The sequence below is a fragment of the Azolla caroliniana genome, unplaced genomic scaffold (genome assembly GCF_043228905.1).
Source record: "Azolla caroliniana isolate FFs.n. ecotype wild unplaced genomic scaffold, voAzoCaro1.0.p SCAF_4, whole genome shotgun sequence".
Taxonomy (NCBI): Eukaryota; Viridiplantae; Streptophyta; class Polypodiopsida; order Salviniales; family Salviniaceae; genus Azolla; species Azolla caroliniana.
In genome coordinates this window covers 5,112,902-5,121,507 of record NW_028230439.1, presented here as the reverse complement: position 1 = coordinate 5,121,507, position 8,606 = coordinate 5,112,902, and positions in this window count along the sequence as shown.

The window sequence follows — 8,606 nt, the reverse complement described above, 5'->3', positions numbered from 1 at the left end:
CGACAACTGCCCTGACAACCACCTTAGCCATTGTGCCTTTGTTCTGCCTTCGTTGGTGTCAGCAGGCGTGCCTAGCTCCGGCTGTTTTTCCGGCTGTTTCTCCGGCCTCTTCTCTTGTTCCGGCGCTTGTTCCTTTCTTTGTTCTTCGAACTCCGCCGCCGTCGGTTCCGGTACTGCCGTCTTTGGTGCAGACGAACCTTCATCCTGTGTCGCTTCTGTTCCGGTTACTGGAGGCGGTTCTTTTGCCCGTTGCTGAGTTTCGTCCGCTGTTGGGGTCGGTCTTGTCGCTCGTTTCTCCTTTCCTTGCCTGGGTGGTAGTATTAACATCGGCTCGGATGAGTCTTCCTCTGTTTCAGCGTCCTCCGTCGGTGCCACTATTGGTTCCTTTACTGGTACCGGTTCCGATTCGAGCGTTACTGGTTCGGTGTCGGTTTGCCTCTTGCTGGTCTTCTTTGCCACCTTCTCCTTGCCTTTTTCCGCCTTTTTCTTCTTCGTTGTCGGTTGCTGTTGCTGTTTCTGTTGCTGTCGGGAGGAGTCTTCTTCCCTCGGTTGTCGAGATGAGCCTTCTTTCCGCGGCTGTCGGGATGATCCCTCTTCTGGCGGCGCTTCTTCTTCCTGTGTCCATCCTGGAGTGTGTTTTTCTAGGATTCGTCGGCGTTTCATGGTTTGCTTCGGGGTAGTCTCCTGCCGACTTCTTTGCTTGTGCTTGATGGGGGACACCGGTGGGACCAACACTGTTAACCATTGGGATATTCCGGCCCATGGCTTCTTCCCTTCCACTAAGTGCTTGATCGCCTCTTTCAGTCCTTCGGTGATGAAATGGAGCCAGTCCACCTGCAGGCCTTCGAATGTCGCGATGACGATCGCTGCTCGGTATTTGGCTATGGCTGCCGGACGAGGGTTCACGAACCCGTACTCCATCAGGGCGCGGGCCACCTCTCCGAACAGCAGGTTCTCTCCGCCCTGTGTGCGATACGCCTTGCTACTAAGGGAGTATTCGCCGAAATACTCGAAGAATATTTGGCTCGAGGGTAGCTCTATCGTCTGAAGTCCTCCCTCCGAAATCCCTGTGAGCGCTTGTACCGCTCCTTCAGTGACCTCTGCTAAGTCCACCGCTGTTGCCGCCTGCTCTGGTTCCTTGTGTGGTGGAGCGTCAGCGACCCGCAGCAGCCCTCCTAATCCGTTCTCCGTCAGCCATTGTCGCGCTCCGTCCGACAGTGCCATCGCTTCTTCTTCGTCTGCTGCTGCCTGTGGTCTGAGGTCGGGGTGTAGGTGTTCTGCGCGTCGAGCCTGCGTTTGCTTGTGGGAAAATTCGTAAAAAGTGAACCCTTCTCCGGTTCTTCCTTTATATAGTGGCGTTTCCCTCCAGCCGCCTTTTCCTGATTTTCGCGCGTCCCCTGCCATAATTAGCATGTCACTCTTTAATTTTGACGGCTGCACGTGTTCTGCCTTGAATAGCATGTCCTATTTTTGGCGCCTGCGCATGCTGTGTCATGAATAGTATGTGTGTCCTTTGCTGCCGCGTGTCATGCTTCCGCTTCTTTGCCGCGTGTGTCGAATCTTCTACGTGTCTGTCATTATGACTCCTTAATTGACGCGCGTTTTAAATCCTGTACAACGGCGCCCCCACGTTCTGTGCTTTAAATAGCTCGTGCACCCGTGTGACGGTTGTAACTACCTCCTTCATTATTACCATGATTTTCTTGATCTTCTTGACCGTAGCACGTCATCATTTTTTTTATTTTATTTTTTTATTTTTTTATTTATTATTATTATTATTATTATTATTTTTATTTTTTTTTTTATTTATTTTTTTTTTTTTTTACATATGCCGCATCATTGTTCGGTTCCCCCTGATGTGTTCGGGTCGGTGCGCACTGTTGTCGGTTCCTCGTCGTTGTTACGCGTCGGTGTCGGTTCCTCGCCATTCGGGTTTTCCGGGTCTTGCTTGAAGGGGTTAGCTGGCATGTGCCCCTTATACGGTTTTAGGCGAAAACCATTTGCCCATTTGCCCACAACTTCTCCTGACAACGTCCCGAGCTGGTAAGACCCATTGTACTCCTTTGTGATCCAGAATGGTCCGGTCCACCGAAATCGCAATTTCCCTGGCATGCTCCCCATCCTTGTCTGGAACAGTAATACAGGTTTCCCGACACCGAATTCCTTTTCGTTACCGCGCCGGTGTCGGTCTACAAAGGCTTTCCTCCTCCTTTGCTCTAGTTCTAGCTGTAGCAGGCTGGCTATTCGATTTTCTTCCAGTTCTAACAGCATCTTCAGCCGGATTCGTTCGGATTCCTTCTCGCTTAACCGCTCCTTAACCTGTATTCTTAAGCTAGGAATTTGGAATTCTACTGGCATGACTGCTTCCAAGCCGAATGCCAGTCGGAACGGGGTCGTCCGGATGCTGGTCTTGTACGCCGTTCGGTACGCCCACAGCACGCTCTGCAACTTCGTATCCCAGTCGGTCCGGTTCTCATTGACGATTTTTCTAAGGATGTTCTGTAGCGTTTTATTCGTTGATTCCGCTAATCCGTTGGCTTGAGGGTAGTAGGGAGTGCTTCGTTTGTGTACTACCGCATAGAATGATGTCAAACTTTCCACCACCTGCCCGAGGAAATGTCCTCCCTGGTCACTGATCAGCTCAATCGGGCATCCGTACCGACACCATATGCATTCATATAAAAATTTGGCCGTGGACGCCGCCGTGTTGTCCCGTAGTGCCTTTGCTTCTACCCATTTCGTGCAGTAGTCGGTAGCCACTATTATATACCGATTTCCGGTCCGCATTGCCGGTGGCTTAAAGGGGCCAACAAAGTCCAAGCCCCACTTTTGGAATGGTTCTAATGGCAAGACCGGGTGATGTGGCATCCGGGCCTGTTCCGTGGGTTGGCCCAGTCGTTGACACAGGTCGCATTCCCTGCTATACTTAACGGCATCTCTCATGGTAGTCGGCCACCATAGTCCGCTCTGCCATATCTTCCGGGCTGTTGTTTCGCCGGCATAATGCCCGCCTGCAATTCCACAGTGGGCTTCCCTCAGGATCAGATCCTTTTCATCGCTCCGCACTGCTCGCCTCCATACGCCATCTGCCCCCTTGTGATAGAGGGTGTCTCCTACCAAGCAGAAATGTCTGCTCCGTACTGCCATCCTCTTCCGTTCGTCTCGGTCCAAGTTTTCCGGGGGAACTCCGGTGCTCAGGAACTGATGCATTTCGGTTAACCATTTGTCTTCGTCCGCTACTGTGGTCTCCGTTACCGGTGCCGTCGTGACCTTAAACAGCTCGGCGTCGGGAAATTCATCCTGTACGCCGTCCCCTGATTCTCCGGATTCTAGTCTGCTCAGGTAGTCTGCTACCGCATGCTGCACCCCGGGTCGGTGGAAAATGTCGAATTCGAATTCCTGTAATAGCAGCGTCCACCGTGCGAGTTTTCCTGTCAGGGCTGCCTTTGAGACTAGGTAGAGTAGTGCCGAGTGGTCAACGTGGAAGGAGAACTTTCGTCCGAGCAGATAGTGCCTGTACTTTGTGACGCTGTACACCATTCCTAATGCCTCTCGTTCCGTTGTAGAGTAGTTCTGTTCGGCTTTCGAGAGTTTCCTGCTTGCGTAGTACACCGGCCGATACCATTTCGGTTCCGTGAGTTGCATCAAAACACTGCCGATTGCTACGTCCGACGCGTCGACGAAGACGTGAAAGCTTTTACTCCAGTCCGGCGGCTGCACCACCGGAGCTTGTGACAGCATGACCTTCAACGCTTGGTAGGCTGCCTCCTCCGTTTCTGTCCATTGGAAAGGTACTCTATGTACAGCAGCGTGCAATGGTGTCGCAAAGTCGGCAAGGTGCCGTACCATCCGACTATGCCACCTTATTTGACCAAGGAATCGGCTTAAAGCTTTTGCGCTATTCGGTGCCGGTGCGTCGAGAATTGCTTTTACCTTATCCGGATCTACCGCGATTCCTTCTCGACTCACCACGTGGCCTAACAAATTGCCGCTTGCGACTCCAAAGACGCACTTAGCCGGGTTCAGACTTAATCGGTACTCGCGGCACTTTTCTAAGCATAGTCGTAGGTGATCGAGATGCTCTCCGTGTCGGCTGTAGACGGCGAAATCGTCTAGGAAGACCTGCATAAAACCGGGAATAAAATCACCGAAGATTTCCATAATTATCCTTTGAAATGTTGCAGGGGTTGTCTTTAATCCGAACATCATCACGACCGCGACGAACACTCCCCATTCCGTCACGAACGTTGTTTTCTCTTGGTCGGCCGGGTTCATTCGGATTTGGTTGTAGCCGCTGAATCCGTCCAGGAAGCTGTAAACTTCGTGGCCGGCCACCGCATCTAGCACTCCGTCCGTGAATGGTAGTGGAAAAGCGTCGGTCACTGTCGTGGCATTTAGTTTCCTATAGTCCACACATACCCGGATTTTGCCGTTCTTTTTCGGGACCACCACTATCGGGCTTAGCCAGGTTGCCTGCTTGACTGGTCGGATAAATCCGACCCGGAGAAGCTTGTCAATTTCCTCCTTCACCTTTGCCGCATAGTTTGGATTCATCCGGTACCGACGTTGAGCGATGGGTTTCGCGTCAGTACTTAGATGAATTTGGTGCTGGTAGAGCTGGGGGTCCAACCCTCGCATGTCTTCGTATGACCATGCGAACACATCCTTGAACTCCGTTAACAGTGCTACCATTGCCTGTTTTTCCTCCTTCGACAATTCCTTCGCGACTTTTACCGGTCGGGGTTGTTCTGTTGTGCCGAGGTCCACCTCTTCCAGCTGGGATGCTTTCACCCTTTGGGATATCGTCATTTCTCTTTCTAGGGCTTCCTGTGCTTGGCGTAGTTCCCGGATCGCCACTTTGTCCGGCTCGTCCGGCATTGTGATGTACGGCTCTACTGCTGCCGTGATATCCACCTCAAAAAGTGGGACGATCTGTGGGTGTTCCTCGAGGTACCGATCAACTTCCTCATCCAGTAAGCCCTCCAACATGTTGATGCTTTCGGCATATAAAGGGGTTGCCTCCTTGCTAGTGAGCACCCGTGGTTGCGTGGCTACCCGTACCTTTGTTTTTCCTCGTCGGAACGTGATCATATTCTTTTGCCAATTTTGCTTGATATGCGCCGTTCGCAACCATGGTCGTCCTAACAGTAGGGGATATGCGCCTTGTACATTCAGCTCTAGTACCACGGCCGATATTCGGAATCCGTGGCCTCCTATTGTTACTTCCAAGTCCCGGATAAGACCAGTTGGTCGGACTGAGCTTGTATCCGCCATGCGTAACCAGAAGGGGCATGGTTCCCACTCCTGGATGCCTAGGTCGTCGCATGTCCGTCGACTAATGACGTTCACCCCGGTGTCGTGAAGAAAACAGCCCACAAGAGGAATCGGAGGAACAAGGCGTGGGAAACGGCTCTACACACACACGCGCGCCAAGAAGTACCTAAGGTCGAAGTAGGTACATACGAGGATCCTAGGTGGGTAGATTCGGTTGGTATGCAGTTAATGCCAAACGGCCTCTTGACGGGCTATAAAAGGAGGAGGAAGACTAGAAGTGGGGTATCTCGCGCGGAGAGGACGAAGTGCTGCCGAACCGATTTCGGAGCTTCTCTCTCACTCCTGCCTTCTCTGTCTTCTGCTCCATCGCGTACCTGTGCAGGTTTCGAGGAGGCTTGCGCTGTTCCGTGGAACGCCCCGAGCGCGTCCTGCAGCACCTCCGACCTGTTTTCCCTTTCTGTGCGTCGCGACATACAGGGGTCGGCATCTGTTCGCCGCCCTGTTCGTTTTCGTTAGTATCTATTTCGTGCCCCACCGTGGGTTGTAATACTTTAGTCTGTTATTCTCTTGCATTCATAAGTACATATCTTTTCTTGTTGCGTCCATCTGCGTCGGCGTTTATTTGTGATCTCTGTTTGTTGGGCCGTGTCCCTATGCGATCTTCGGTTCTGTGTAATCGGGTCTCTCTCTCTTACTCCTCTCTCTCTTGCTCTTCGGTCCAAGACCCCCGTGGTCCCTCCTCCTTTCTGCACGCAAGGGCGTAGCAAACCCCACATCTTGGTGAACCCGACGTGAAAGAGGCGGCAGAAGAGTAGGAAATGAAGGGGGCGGATCTTGCAGAGGCCATGGCTTCGGCCGTGGATCGGATAGTAAGCGCGCGCGAGGGCACCGGCGCCCTCGATAGAGCTATTGAGGCGGTCGTCGGAACGATCGGTCGATTCACCGGAAAAGATGCCACGAAGTACCTGGCGTCCTACGGTGCGTAAATGTTAATGCGGGACATTCCGGAAGACAGGCGTCTTGCCGGTTTTCCCCGAGTGGCGATGCCGAGCATCCACGCGGAGGTGCTCGAGGTGCGGGCGGAGAGCCGTACCTGGGAGGAGTTCGAAGGTCGGCTCCTGGAAAAATACGGGCTGGACGACGCGCTCCGGCTTTCGAAGCGAAGCTTCATGGAGTGGGTGGAGTCTCCCGGGAAAGGAAGGAATGCGTCGGCACTCCTCCGGGAGTTCGAGGAGAACTTCGCGCGCCTTTCGGCGCTTGACAGGATGGTCCTGGATACAAGCCGGGTCCTGCTGTTCGTCAAATCGGTTGACGAGAGGGATCGGAGTCACGTGGGCGCCCTGCTAGAAACCGAAGACGGGCTGACAGCCGACTGGGCGGCGGTCAAGAGAGCCTGCGGCCGTTTCGACAAACGGCGAGAATGGGAGGATGACAGAGCAACCGGGTCGGGCTCAGTCGCGGCGAGGATACTCGAGCCGGCGCAGCCGGTGCGAAGGGAAGAGACTCGGGAGTGGCTGGAATCCGGTTCAGCTCCGACCGGCGTGATCAGAGGCACGACTGGAGGAGCTGCGTTGGAGGAACTGACGAGGGCGATAAAAGACCTCCAAATCGCACAAGCCCGCAGAGAAGGCGGAGGACCTGCTCGTGACCGACGGCCGGCGGCGGGGAACAGGTGCATGTGGTGCGACGGGGTCGGCCACATCCGAAAAGACTGCGGCGATTTCGCAGAGGCGCTGAAGAACCGGGTGGTATACCTATGGGAAGGCCGGGTTCACGCCAACGACACGAGAAGGGCCCTAAACCGAAACGACGGGCGAGGCGGAATGAAGAGGTTGATGGAAGAGGCGGCGGCCCGACATGCGGAAACCGTCCACTACTCGGCGTCGGCCGGTATTCGAGTCGGGGGCAACGAGGCCCGAAGAGGAAGCAAAGCCGGATTCTGGCCGACGGTGCTGGAAGGCCTTGCCGATACGAGGATGAAGAGGGAGGAATCGGACCGTGCGGAGAAACGGGTACGGGAGATGACCGGGTGGAGCGACCCGGTCGAGGAAAAGACGGGCTTCGTGGAAGCCGCTTGCCGGAACTACGAGGCTCTGGTAGAAGAGAAGCGGGTGGGGAAACCCGGGACGACCGGGCCCTCACAACGACACGAGACCCGGTCCGGGCCACGACGGGACGAAGCCGGCGGGGCCGGTATGCAAGATAAACCCCAGAAGGGCGGGTACCGTCTGGGGACGGAGATAGAAAGAACCACGGACTTACGAAAGGTCCTGGAGGAACGGATCCTCGACAGCAAGGTGGAGCTGTCGCTACGGGAGGTGCTGGGAATCGCCAAGAAGGAGTTCCACGACTCCATCGTGGACTTGGTGAAACGGAAGAGGCTGTCAACGGAGACAGAACCGGAAAGACCGGTGGAAGTACGGACGACGCACCTAGACGACATGGCGCTGGGAGACGAGTGGGCGGAAAGCCACTATTCGAGACCGCACTGGGCCCGAGCGACCACGGAAACCCCGGTGAAGATCGGCGATGTCCGGGAACCGGTGATAGCTTTGGTAGACCACGGATCAGAGATCAATTTGATGTCCATGGACTTCTATAAGAAGGGCAAATGGCCGATCAACACCAAGCACGGGTGGAAAATAAGGGCAGCAACGCGCGCCACCGAGGAACTGCACGGGGCCTGTCCGAATGTGCGAGTCAAGATCGGCGACGTCGAGATTGACCAGCACTTCTTCGTGCAGGAGACGTCCTCGCATCCGGTCATACTGGGAGAGCCGTACATCACGGCGGCGCGAATGGAGACCAAGGTGCTGGACAATGGTTCGGCCTATGCGCGGGTCAAGAGCCAGGACGGGCGCCATTCGGTCCAGTTTTTGACGGTTAGGCCGAACCACGAGCGTAACCGCGACTCCCTCGGTTCCGATAACCGAGAGGATTTTTAGAGAGGGCTGCCAAGGCGTGGGGCCGCGACAGTCCGGACACCCCGGGAAAACCCCACACCTGTACGATAAAACCGAAGAAACCTTGTACCATAGGTAGGGAATTTTTGTTCTCCGGCAGCGGAGCGTGTACGATAGCCGGCATCGGCGGCCGAGAGAAGACAAAGGCGGAGGGGAGACTTCGAGCGTGCGGAGTTCTCGGCCCTGACGAGGAAATCAACGGAGCCGTGGAGGCGGTCTCATTCGACGACACCTTGGGAATGCTGGGAAAGGTAGTCGAAGAAGGCCTTAACGAAGACCGGACGATACCGGTGTGTTCCGAGGAGATGTACGAAGTCATCGCGGACTTCGGTCGAGGGCTCGAGTCGGTTCGGACGGCCCACGTAAGCA